At 46.3% G+C, this 13,821-nt stretch overlaps 2 non-coding genes across 2 annotated transcripts; both read left to right on the forward strand.

Annotated features, from left to right (window-relative positions):
• Window positions 1–10,199: 10,199 nt before the first annotated feature.
• TRNAR-UCU (transfer RNA arginine (anticodon UCU)) lies at window positions 10,200–10,271 on the forward strand. The gene has a single exon. It is a non-coding gene; the product is annotated as a tRNA-Arg (tRNA).
• A 218-nt stretch (window positions 10,272–10,489) lies between these two features.
• TRNAG-UCC (transfer RNA glycine (anticodon UCC)) lies at window positions 10,490–10,561 on the forward strand. Its single transcript has one exon. It is a non-coding gene; the product is annotated as a tRNA-Gly (tRNA).
• Window positions 10,562–13,821: the final 3,260 nt, after the last annotated feature.

Consider the following 13,821-nt stretch of genomic DNA (forward strand, 5'->3'; position numbering starts at 1 on the left):
ACCAGCCTCCAGATGTGTGTCCCCCCATGGCTGCTTGTAGTCTCCACCAGGTGTACACGTGATAGGGTAACAATGGTGACCACAGTTTTCATTCTGCAGCCCCCTGTGGCTTCTAAAACTGCCATATCAGTGTGAAATTCTCCTGCAGGCAACGATTCGCGATAGCCAAGGGTTTTTTTTTTGTCCGGAACGTAGTGGTGCTTTGTACTGCCATTGCCCTGTTCTTACCGAATTGTTAACGGTTTGTATGTGGCCAGGCTGTGTAAAAGTCTCACACATGTGGTATCGCTATACTCAGGAGGAGTAGCAGACTGTATTTTGGGGTGTAGTTGCAATTATGCATATGGTGTGTGAGAGAAATAACCTGTTAATATGACCAGTTTGTAAAAAAAAAAAAAAAAAAAAAAAAATTAATTTTCCCAAGAATTGTGGGAATTACAGCTTCAAAAACTGTCTACTTTCCAAAAAGGGGTCATTTGGGGGGTATTTGTACTTTCCTGGCTTGTTAGAGCCCATTCACACAGGGACGACTTGTCAGGCGACCTAGTCGCCTGACGAGTCGCCTCCCGTTCTGTGCTATGGAACTGTTCTAAGGGGAGCGACACAAGTCGCTCCGACTTAGAAAAAGGTTCCTGTACGACTTCGGGGGCGACTTGGGGCGACTTGCATAGACTTCTATACAGAAGTCGTCTTGCAAGTCGCCCGGGCAGTCGTTTGCAGGTCGTCTCGCTGAGGCGACCTGCAAGTCGTGTTGCCCCTGTGTGAATGGGGTCTTAGTGTCTCAAGAAATGAGATAGGCCTTCAGGTGAGATAGTACATCAGGTGTGAACAATTTTCAGTGATTGGCACCATAGTTTGTAGACTCTATAACTTTCACAAAGACCAAATAATATACATTAATTTGGGTTATTTTTACCAAAGATATGTAGCAGTATAAATTTTGGCACAAATTTATGAAGAAAAATGACTTGTTTGCAAAATTTTACAATAGAAACTAAAAAAAAGTACGTTTTTTTTCAAAATTTTCGCTGTTTTTTTGCTTATATCGCAAAAAATGAAAAACCCAGTGGTGATTAAATACCACCAAAAGAAAGGTATATTTGTGAAAAGAAAACGATAAACATTTTGTTTGGATACAGTGTAGCATGACTGAGTAATTGTCATTTAAAGTGTGAGAGCGCTGAAAGCTGAAAATTGGTCTGGGCAGGAAGGTGCATAAGTGCCTGATATTGAAGTGGTTAAATTAAATAAAATAAAAATAAATTGTTTCTCAGACGTGCACAATTATTCAATCTTGACTTATCGGGTATCTAATTACTCATCGTAACCTAATTTTTTATATTTAAAAAAAAAAAGGTATTATATGGTGCTTGTGTGCACTAAAATGCATTTAAGTGTATTTTTCCCTGAAAATTTGCATTTAATAAACAGCTGCGCGAATATTGTGTGATATAAAATAGGGCAACAACCACCATTTAAATCTCCAAATCTCTATTTTCAGAAAATATATCATGTTTGGGTATTATAAGCCATTTTATTGCTAAAAAAACATGATTATTTTAACAAGTGTGTGAGAAATGTCAAAATTGTCCCTGGCAGTGAAGGGTTAACATGTTTACAAATTTGAAATTTTTTTGTCAGTTAGAAAAAAAAAAAAGTCATGTGATATGACCATATTCATATTTGAATTTTTTTGTCAGTTGCAAAAAAATAAAAAAAATAATTAAATCTTGACTTTTTGGGCATCTATTTATTCATCTTACCCTCATGTTTTATATTTTATAAAAATAAAATAGGTATTACACAGTGTTTGTGTGCACTAAAATGCATTCAAGTGTATTTTTTCCAAATTTGCATTCAATAAACAGCTGTTTGAATATCGTGTGACATAAAATATGGCAACAACCACCATTTAATTCTCCAGGGTCGCTGCTTTCAGAAAATATATCATGTTTGGCTATTAAAAGCCATTTTTCTAGCTAAAAAACATGTTCATTTTAACAAGTGTGTGAGAAATGTCAAAATTGTCCTGGGCAGCGAAGGGTTAACATGTTTACAAATTTGAATTCTTTGTCAGTTAGAAAAAAAAAGGTCATGTGACATGCCCATATATGGTCATTGATGATGTCACAGTGGGAGAATCCTGTTATAACCAGCTCTGGCAGGAGCTGGGCTCACTCACAGAGTTTCTCTTGTGTGGAAAGGACGTGAGTTCTGTTGCTCTGAGACACGTTGCTTATTATTTTATAATAGCGCGTTTTCATAGCGAGAGAAGTGCGATAAAGTCAGCGGATCTTCTGTTTATCATCAAAGGAGACCCAATTATGCAATCGAAAATGGTTGCAACCTTAACAGCGGAAAACCAGCCCCCCGCACAGCCCAAAGCCCCTCGCAGGGGGGTGTGTAAGGCTATCAGGCGGGGGTTCAGGGCAGTTCTAAACACTGTCTGCATTCACCTAAAACCCAGACAGAGACACGCAGAAGGTATGTAGGATTTCATTCAATTATAATGTAAGAAACTGGAGAGAATTCTATACTGGATACATTTTTATTATTCAAATATAATCTCAGCTCACTCCTTCAACTGGCAGTTGGGCAGCAGGAGACATGAATCAGGTGTGTGGGAGGAATGCCTACATCTCATTGGCTGCCTGATGTAACTGACAAACACTTGTGTCCCATCACCAGTTTTAATTATAAATGCAAAATCAAAGTAATTATTCCCATCATCATTCTGCTAATTTAATAATTATCCCAGTATTCTATATTTGGTTTTATTACAGTAGTTATACAGAAGAGTTCTGTCACATAACCTGGGATTGCTTCTAACTGACAAATTTCAAAACAAAAACGACTGTCTTCATGTACACTGCTGCTGGAAAACAGATGTTTAGGATCAGTTGGGCATTTTTTTCAGCTGCCCCTGAACTCTGCTCTGTTATCTTATCAGTACTTGTAGGGGGGGGGGGGGGGGGGCATTTATAGTCCTTTCTAAGCAGTTGAGTTTTGAAGCATTTTTTTTCTCCCTTTTTATACTTAACCTTAACCCTTTCATGACTAAGCCTATTTTTGACATTTGGTGTTTACAAGATAAAATCCGTATTTTTTGCTAGAAAATTACTTAGAGCCCCCAAACATTATATATATTTTTTAGCAGAGAATCTAGAGAATAAAATGGCGATTGTTGCAATATTTTATATCACACGGTATTTGTGCAGCGGTGTTTTAAACGCAATTTTTTGGGAAAAGGGACACTTTCATGAATTAAAAAAAAAAAACAAACAGTAAAGTTAGCCCAATTTTTTTGTATAATTTGAAAGATAATGTTGCGCCGAGTAAATAGATAACAAACATGTCACGCTTTATAATTGCACGCACTTGTGGAATGGCGACAAACTACGGTACCTAAAAATCTCCATAGGTGACGCTTTAAATTTTTTTTACGGTTACCAGGTTAGAGTTACAGAGGAGGTCTAGTACTAGAATTATTGCTCTTGCTCTGACGATCGCGGTGATACCTCACATGTGTGATTTGAACACCATTTACATATGCGGGCGTGACTTCCGTATGCGTTTTCTTCGCTGCGTGAGCTCGCGGGGATGGGGTCACTTTAAAAAAAAAAAAAATTTTCTTATTTATTTTTATATTAATAAATTGCGTTTAAAAAAAAAAAAATGTGTTCACCTTTATTGCTGTCACAAGGAATGTAAACATCCCTTGTGACAGTAATAGGTGGTGACAGGTACTCTAAAAGACCCCCGATCCCTCCTTTGCACTTCAAAGTATTCAGATCGCCGTTTTCGGGGATTCTGAATACTTTATATTTTTTTTAAACCGGCGCCATTGGCAGCCGAGTAAACGGGAAGCGACGTCATGACGTCGCTTCCGTGTTTACAATTAGGAGGCTGGAACGAAGCTGCTCACTGCTTCGTTCCAGACTGTCACTAGCCGTCGGAGGCGGCGGATTGGTAATCGGGCCTCCCGATGGAACGGGAGGCCCGGTAAGAGCGGTGGGAGGGGGGACGTCCCCTCCTGCTCCTCTGGTATAACAGCCGAGCGGCTTTTAGCCGCATCGGTTGTTATACCTGGATAGCAGATGGCCGGCTCTAAAAAACAGTACCGGGATGATGCCTGCAGCTGCGGGCATCATCCCGGTATAACCCCCAAAAGCCGAGTACGCACATCGTACGCTCAGCGGGAAGGGGTTAAATAAGGACACATTTTTCATGCAATTATTGCCAGCCAGTGGGTCGGGATGAGTGGCAGGCAACAAGCATTTTTATACGAAGGCCAACAAGAGTCATCCTTATGTCCCTGTCATGTCGAGTTTATTCATTGTCTCTGGCACAAGAGTTTTGAACTTTTCTCTCTATAATTTGATGTTGTACAAAGAAAAATATATGAAATGTAGTTGAAGGTGCTAAATCTAAATTCCTCTTTTTTTTTTTTTTTTAAGATGTTTGCAGTATTTACTGCAGACAAGGCTCACACGGCAGGCCTGTCGATGATCACACTGGGACGCCGCCAAAAAGTGACATTCAAATTGAGACTCCACCAGACTGCGACCGTGACATGGCCACTCCACCAGAGTGTGACATAGACATGGCCACTCCACCAGATTGCGGCCTCGACATGGCCACTCCAACAGAGTGCGACCTCGACATGGCCACTCCACCAGAGTGCGACCTCGAGATGGCCACTCCACCAGAGTGCGACCTTGAGATGGCCACTCCACCAGAGTGCGACCTCGACATGGCCACTCCACCAGAGTGCGACCTCGACATGGCCACTCCACCAGAGTGCGACCTCGACATGGCCACTCCACCAGAGTGCGACCTCGACATGGCCACTCCACCAGAGTGCGACCTCGACATGGCCACTCCACCAGAGTGCGACCGTGACATGGCCACTCCACCAGAGTGCGACCGTGACATGGCCACTCCACCAGAGTGCGACCGTGACATGGCCACTCCACCAGAGTGCGACCGTGACATGGCCACTCCACCAGAGTGCGACCGTGACATGGCCACTCCACCAGATTGCGACCTCGACATGGCCACTCCACCAGAGTGCGACCGTGACATGGCCACTCCACCAGAGTGCGACCGTGACATGGCCACTCCACCAGAGTGCGACCGTGACATGGCCACTCCACCAGAGTGCGACCGTGACATGGCCACACCACCAGAGTGCGACCTAGACATGGCCACGCCACCAGAGTGCGACCTAGACATGGCCACGCCACCAGAGTGCGACCTCGACATGGCCACTCCACCAGAGTGCGACCTCGACATGGCCACTCCACCAGAGTGCGACCTCGACATGGCCACTCCACCAGAGTGCGACCTCGACATGGCCACTCCACCAGAGTGCGACCGTGACATGGCCACTCCACCAGAGTGCGACCGTGACATGGCCACTCCACCAGAGTGCGACCGTGACATGGCCACTCCACCAGAGTGCGACCGTGACATGGCCACTCCACCAGAGTGCGACCGTGACATGGCCACTCCACCAGAGTGCGGCCTCGACATGGCCACTCCACCAGAGTGCGACCTCGACATGGCCACTCCACCAGAGTGCGACCTCGACATGGCCACTCCACCAGAGTGCGACCTCGACATGGCCACTCCACCAGAGTGCGACCTCGACATGGCCACTCCACCAGAGTGCGACCGTGACATGGCCACTCCACCAGAGTGCGACCGTGACATGGCCACTCCACCAGAGTGTGACCTAGACATGGCCACGCCACCAGAGTGCGACCGTGACATGGCCACGCCACCAGAGTGCGACCGTGACATGGCCACTCCACCAGAGTGCGACTTCCACACGGAGAATGCACCAGCATGCAACGTTCACGTTGATACTCCACCAAAATTCCAGGGGAATGTCTCCAGTGAAGATGGGGGCAAGGTTACAAGAAAAGATAGGCATATATTAGTGGTAGGGGATTCAGTTATTGGAAGGATACAGAGGACGATCTGTCACAAAGACCGGTATCGCCGAACAGTATGTTGTTTACCGGGCGCTCGGGTTCGGAACATTGTAGATTGCATGGACAGATTGTTGGATGGGGCCGGAGTGGACCCAGCTGTCATGGTATATATCGGTACCAATGACAAAGTTCGAGAAAGATGGAGCGCCCTACAAAATGATTTCAGGGACTTAGGGGCTATATTGAAGAAAAGGTCCCCCAAGGCAATATTTTCAGAAATACTGCCTGTACCTCGAGCCACACCAGAGAGGCAGCAGGAGCTTATGGTACTTAACAAATGGCTGAGGAACTGGTGCAGGGAGGAGGGGTTTGGGTTCATGGAGAACTGGACTGACTTTTCGGTAAATTACCGGCTCTATAGCAGGGACGGACTGCACTTAAATGAGCAGGGTGCCGCTCTATTGGGAGAGAAGGTGACCAAAAAGCTGGAAGAAATTCAGGTTGATGCTCCTCCAGAATGTGAAGCTTATTTCGAGAGCCCACCAGAATGTGAGACTCCACCAAAATGCGAGAGGAACATTGGGAACATCTCCTCCAGTGAAAAAGAGCGCAAAGTTACAAGAAAAGATAGGCATATATTAGTGGTAGGGGATTCAGTTATTGGAAGGATACAGAGGGCGATCTGTCACAAAGACCGAGATCGCCGAACAGTATGTTGTTTACCGGGCGCTCGGGTTCGGAACATTGTAGATTGCATGGACAGATTGTTGGATGGGGCCGGAGTGGACCCAGCTGTCATGGTATATATCGGTACCAATGACAAAGTTCGAGAAAGATGGAGCGCCCTACAAAATGATTTCAGGGACTTAGGGGCTATATTGAAGAAAAGGTCCCCCAAGGCAATATTTTCAGAAATACTGCCTGTACCTCGAGCCACACCAGAGAGGCAGCAGGAGCTTATGGTACTTAACAAATGGCTGAGGAACTGGTGCAGGGAGGAGGGGTTTGGGTTCATGGAGAACTGGACTGACTTTTCGGTAAATTACCGGCTCTATAGCAGGGACGGACTGCACTTAAATGAGCAGGGTGCCGCTCTATTGGGAGAGAAGGTGACCAAAAAGCTGGAAGAAACTGGAGGAACATTGGGAACATCTCCTCCAGTGAAAATGAGCTCAAAGTTACAGCAAAGAACAGGAAGATACTGGTGGTAGGGGACTCAATAATTAGAGGGACAGAGAGTGAAATCTGTCACAAAGACTATTGTTACCGAACAGTATGCTGTTTACCGGGTGCTTGTGTTCGGGACATTGCACATCAGATGGACAAATTGTTGGATGGGGCTGGGGAAAACCCAGCTGTCATGATACATATTGGAACCAACGACAAAGTTCGAGGAAGATGGGACGCCCTAAAAAATTATTTCAGGGACTTAGGGACTATATTGAAGAAAAGGACCTCCAAGGCAGTATTTTCAGAAATACTGCCTGTACCTCGAGCCACACCAGAGAGGCAGTAGGAGCTTAGGGAGCTTAACATGTGGCTGAGGAACTATTGCAGGGAGGAGGGGTTTGGCTTCATGGCGAACTGGGCTGACTTTTTTAGTCGGTTACCATCTTTATAGCATTGATGGATTGCACCTAAATAGGAGGGGTGCAGCTTTTTTGGGAATGAAGATGGCCAAAACGTTGGAAGAAATTTTAAACTAGGAGATGAGGAGGAGGGATCAGAAGATGATTTGCTAGTGAACATGGAGGGAGAAGATCTTCAAGTCAAGCCATCATCACCGGAGTCCACTACGTCATCACTCTCTTGAAAGATTCTCATCAGCTCCTTTCTTCAAGAGAGCAATACCACCAGCTATCTTTACCAACAAGAGTGCCACATTATCTCTTCTGCATAGTTCAAGTTTTGTATGTGGGGATAGTGTTAGAAGACTGAGTGGAAAGTCTGAGGAACCCTCCCAGGGACCAGGTACGGCTTTACTAACACAGGTTCCTACACTGGTGGCGGCTGCCACTCCAGTAACCAGAGGGGATTCCCATCAGCCCTCTATTTCCCTTTCTGCAGCTTCTGAATCAAGAAGACTCAACAAAAAGTCTAAGGAACCCTCTCAGGGACCAGGCAAGGCTGTACCAATACAGGTTCCTACACTGGTGGCGGCTGCCACTCCAGCAACCGAAGAGTCTTCCCATCAGCCCTCCCAGGAACCCAGTACCTCTGTACCAACACAGGTCCCCACACTGGTGGCGCCTGCCTATCCAGTAAACAGATGGTCTTCCCATCAACCCTCCCAAGGACCAGGTACAGCTGTACCGACACAGGTCCCCACACCGGTGGCAGCTGCCACTTCAGTAAACAGAGGATCTTCCCATCAGCCCTCCCAGGGACCAGGTGCGGCTCGAAGAAACATCCATGACCTTTTGGCATCTGCCATCTCAGCTATCTTGAGGAAATGGTAATCAGCCCTCCCAGGGACCAGGTACGACTGTACCAAGACAGATCTCTGCACCAACGCTTCTACTGAGATCACCTAAAAGGTATTTCCAATTTTTCAGCCACATTTTTTACACCTACTTTATATTTTTTACTTGTTCCCATTCACATAGCATAACTTTAAGAACATTGTAAAAATTGCTGATCACAATTAAAGCCGGAACCCCATGGAAAAAAAAAAACATGGCCTCCCAAAATCCAGACCCCCTCCTAAGCACACATCCTGACAGGCCAGGAAAGGGGGGGAGGGGGGTGAGCATACGCCATGCCCTCCTCTCCTCGTCCATACCAGGCCACATGACCTCAAAATAAAGAGGTGCCTTGTCAGGGGGCCGGGGGGTCCCCCTTTTCAAGGTCCACTTCCCATGTTGAGGGCACATGGCCTGGTATGGCTCAGGAGTGGAGGGGGTGCACGCTCATCCCCCCCTTTCCTGTCCTGCCAGGCTGCATGCTTGGCTGGGGTTCTGGTATCAGATTTGTAGGAGCCATGTTTTGTTTGTCATTTTTCACCCGTGATTCCCTCTTTAAAGGTGAGCAGCAAACTTTACAATTTTTATTAAGTTTTATTCTGTGAATGAGAACATGTAACAGATATAAATGTAGGTATTATCCCAATATGGCTGCAAAAGTGGAAATACCTTTTAGGTGAGCGTCAAAGAAGTAGCGCTGGTGCCCCATTCAAGTGGTCATCATTCAGATGCCCATAAAAACAGCAGACCTGGGCACAGTAGGTGGAGCTACTAGTGGTAGCAGCTCCACAGACAGACAATCATGATGGACTATCAGGGCATCCTTTTGCCCAATTCACCATACTGGGAATGGACTCTCTACCATCTATGAAGAGCCAGGCTTCCACATTCAAGTGAGTTGTCCTGTCCCTGCCTGTCTACACTATACAGACCAGAGGACATGTATTTGTCCCATTCCACACGAAGGACATCACCAATATTGGACAAGTGACCATTGAGGCCTACAACAGCTGAAGGACTCTGTAGCTCTAGGTCACTCTACAAAAAGGATCTGCAGCTCTAGGTCACTCTACAAAATGGATCTGCTGACTTTTAAAATATGGACACTTACCTGTCCAGGGCACCCGTGATGTCGGCACCCGAAGCCAATCTGTCGCTCGGCTCTTCGCCGCCATCTTTTGTAAGGGAATCAGGAAGTGAAGCCTTGCTTCCCGGTTCCCTACTGCGCATGCGCGAGTCGCGCTGCGCAATCAGGATGGTCCCTGCTGTCTCTGGGACCCATGTGTTTCCCAGCAGACAGTAGGGGGGGGGGGGAGTGGGTGCAAATACCTGTATTTTAAAGGTATCTGCACCCCCCTCCCCCCTGAAAGGTGCCAAATGTGACACCGGAGGTGTGACCCTCCGCCTTAAGAATATCATAACCCAAGGGGAAATATGGACGGCTCAATGGGTAGGGTGGATGGAATGAGAACCATTCAGAGTCCCTCCCTACAGGACAGAATATGAAAGATTCATAACACTACAATATGGACCTGTATCTCCAGTTCCTTTAGGAAATTTAAAGCCGAATGAGGAAGAGGATGAAAAGCGGAACTTCCCTTTATAGGTGAAGTTCTGCTTTAAGATTGGGCAGCGCAGAGGCTTAGTAGTTAGTACTTCTGCCTTGCAGCACTAGGGTGTTTGGTTCATATCCTGACCAGGACACTGTCTGCATGGAGTCTGCATGTTCTCCCTGTGTTTGCGTGGGTTTCCTCCGGGTACTCCGGTTTCCTCCCACACTCCAAAGACATGCTACCTCGCGTTGGTGATGCAGCGGTGAGCATAGCTGCTTTCTAAGCAGCCGACCCGGGTTTGATTCCCGGCCAACGAATGAGGAAGAGGATGAAAAGCGGAACTTCCCTTTATAGGTGAAGTTCTACTTTAAGATCGGGCAGCACAGAGGCTTAGTAATTAGCACTTCTGCCTTGCAGCACTGGAGTGTTTGGATCATATCCTGACCAGGACACTGTCTGCATGTTCTCCCTGTGTTTGCGTGGGTTTCCTCCGGGTACTCCGGTTCCCTCCCACACTCCAAAGACATGCTACCTCGCGTTGGTGGTGCAGTGGTAAGCATAGCTGCTTTCCAAGCAGCTGACCCGGGTTCGATTCCCGGCCAACGCAATCTCACAAGATGACTGCCTCACCTGGTAAGTGTTACTGCCCCCCTCATAATAGCTGTATATACAATGTTCCCTCTCGGTAAACACATGAAACCACAGCTTTTCTACAGCCATCACCTGCACTGAGGACTTCTCCCTGGCACTCACAGGGAGGTCCTAGATGCTCTTCCACAGGAGCCCTCCTCTGGGACACTGTGTACTGGGGGTGGGGGAGGAGAGCTCCAAGCTAGGGGGGTTGTGGCAGGAGAGCTCTGTAGGGGGGCAAACTCTGTACTGGAGGGGTTGGCAGGAGAGATCTTTAGGGGAGAGCTCTGTACTGGGGGGCAGGGGCTATTTACTGAGGAATTCATTCAGGTCCAAATTTGTATGGTTTGTCGTGTGAGGTCGCTCAGGGGTATCCCTCCTTTCAGGAATTCGGTAGGCGTCCACGGTAAGGCGCGGAGATCTATCGAATTGATATGGCTCTCTATTTGCACCCATAATTTGGTGGAGGAATGATGGAACCAGTTAAGTATACGCGTGACTACTGCAGACTTATAGTATATAGAGCAGGCATATGCAATTAGCGGACCTCCAGCTGTTGCAGAACTACAAGTCCCATAAGGCATAGCAAGACTCTGACAGCCACAAGCATGACACCCAGAGACAGAGCATGATGGGACTTGTAGTTTTGCAACAGCTGGAGGTCCGCTAATTGCATATCCCTGATATAGAGGCATCTGGAGCTCCAGCTCCGCCACGAATCTTGGGGAGTGAGAGAGTCTCATAGCGTATCCGAGGACGAGCCCCTCCCCATATAAAGGAGGAGAATAGTTGGCGAAGCTTCTTAAAGAACCAGGAGGGTATGGAAATGGGAATTGTCTGAAACAAATAGAGAAACCGAGGGAGAACATCCATTTTTAGGGCATTCACCCGGCCTAGCCACGAAAGGCGCTTCTTCGTGTAGTTTGAGAGATCCGTCTTGGTTCTAAGCAGAAGGGGAGCATAGTTCAGAGAGAATAATTGGGATCCTTCTGTGGGTATTTGGATGCCGAGGTAACGAATGGAAGTGGAACCTGTTTTAAAAGGATACTTAGTGGAGACTTGGCGGAGGGCCTCCTGGGACAGTGAGATGTTCAGGATTTCTGACTTAGTATGGTTCACTTTGAAATTGCTCAGTTTCCCAAACCTCATGAATTCCCGCATTACATGTGGTAAGGATATATGGGGTTGGGTTACAAACATTAGCAGGTCATCCGCAAAGAGAGCCAGTTTGGAATGAGTGGGGCCTATTGATACACCTGAAATGTTTGGGTTATTGCGCAAGGCAATTGCCAGGTGGTGTTGAAGTTTTGAAAGGAGGGGAAGCGTCACACCAGCTTGTACAGACTTTTTAAAAGAGCTTTATTTTGTAACAACCAGCGTGTTTCAGGGGCCCAGTGCTCCCCCTTCATCCGGGCTAAAAACAGGATGATGCAGGCACTTGGTGCAATGTTCTTTAGCACCTGACCATTCACGTGATAGGAAGGAGAGACTCCTCTGCCCCATTATAATCAGAGACATGGAGGAGATGGTTTTCATCTTTCATCAGAAGTGGAGGTTCCCTTTGATGAAACCTTTCACGATAGAAGTAAAAGTGCTTCTGGGCTCTCCTGGCTAATTACCCGGCTGCTGTGCTGACTTTCTGGTAGGAAGGTTGGAAGTCCCTAGCTGCATACTTCTCCTGAGTTAATCATATAAGTTATAGCTGTGTCTGCATTTTGTCTGGACACACGTCTGGGAAAACCTGTAAGCAGAACATCAGCAGAGAAGAGCGTATTCTTTGCTCACTGCTACAGGCTGCCTCCCCAATCCCAATGCTATCTCTCACACAACAGCAATGACTCAGTAGGGCATGTCACAAGTAAGTTTTATCGGTGAGAGAATAAGAATACGGTGAAAACATCTAAAGCCATTTTTTTCCATGTGGATGAAAGTGGTTGTAAACCCTTCCATATACCCAGTGAAGTGACTGGCCTCAGGTGATACACAGAGATGAAGCAAATCTTCCTGCATAAGTTGTACCTGTTTATCTACAGTCTTCTCTTCTCTACATCCCTTCTAAGTCCAGCATGTATACAGCTTGTCTGAGCTTTCAGAAAGCAGGGGGCAGAGAGCTTAAAGTGGATGTAAAGCCAATTCATTAAATTTGACCCAAGCACATACATCTGTAGTGTTTTCTTATCTCTCTCCAAAGCACTAAGTCCTGTGTGTTTCTGCTGTTTCGTTGCTCTGTTATCAGCATTGATAACTTCCGACAAGTTCTTCAAGACAGGAGATAAAAGCAGCCTGATATTTGTGTCAAAGGCGGATGCTATAAATAGATTAGCAGAGAGCTTGTCTTGTCACAGCACAGCCCTAAAAGCATCTTTGTTCTTCTACTATTGTGGAAGGGGTGGGGGAGGGTGCCTTTCCTCCAATCAGCTGTCTCCCATTGTAAGCCAAGACTTCTCTCACAGTGCAGAATGAATAAGTGAAAATTCTAACACAATTTAAGGATTCTAAAGAATATAGAAAGATGAAGGCGGCAGATATACATGTAAAACTTATGTAGAGAGATTTGTTCCATCTCTGTGTATCATCTGAGGTGGTTCACTTCACTGGGTATATGTGAGGGTTTACATCCACTTTAGGTTACACACTGTAGAGCTCAGTGAGGAGAGTCCTGTGAGCTGATTGGAGGGAAGGGACCCCCCTTCCCTTCACACAACACACAGGAACAGAGCTGAGGGTGTCAATCACAGGCTATGTGCTAGAGTTTCCTCCCCTGTCACCTTTTAATTTCTTGGTGTCAGGAAAATCTGTCAGATGTCACTCATGCAAATAGCAGAGGAAGGAAGCAGCAGACAAAAATCACACGTATTGCTCTGAATTGAGACATGCACACATCATAGAGGGATATGCTTTGTTCATATTTCATGTCTGAGCTTTACAAACACTTTAAAGCCCCTGCCAGGTTTTTATTGCTGTCTGTGACCCTCTCTGTTAGAACAATTCACCTTCTATTTGTCTTAGTGGCCACTGAGCCACATTTTACAGATGTCACCAAACAGGGGTGGAGGGAAAGTTCCTAATGAGGATCTGTTTTGGTGACAACTGGCCACCTCCTTTGTGAAGGGAAATCGTTTTACAGACAAAGTGTAGGAAAATGGTAGTGGGATTGTTACCCTTTAACAACACAAACAATTTTGCAGTGTCATTTAGAGTTTAGAATCTATTGTAAGGTTTGAAAACAGAACGGTG

This window comes from Aquarana catesbeiana, linkage group LG12 (assembly GCF_042186555.1).
Source record: "Aquarana catesbeiana isolate 2022-GZ linkage group LG12, ASM4218655v1, whole genome shotgun sequence".
NCBI lineage: Eukaryota > Metazoa > Chordata > Amphibia > Anura > Ranidae > Aquarana > Aquarana catesbeiana.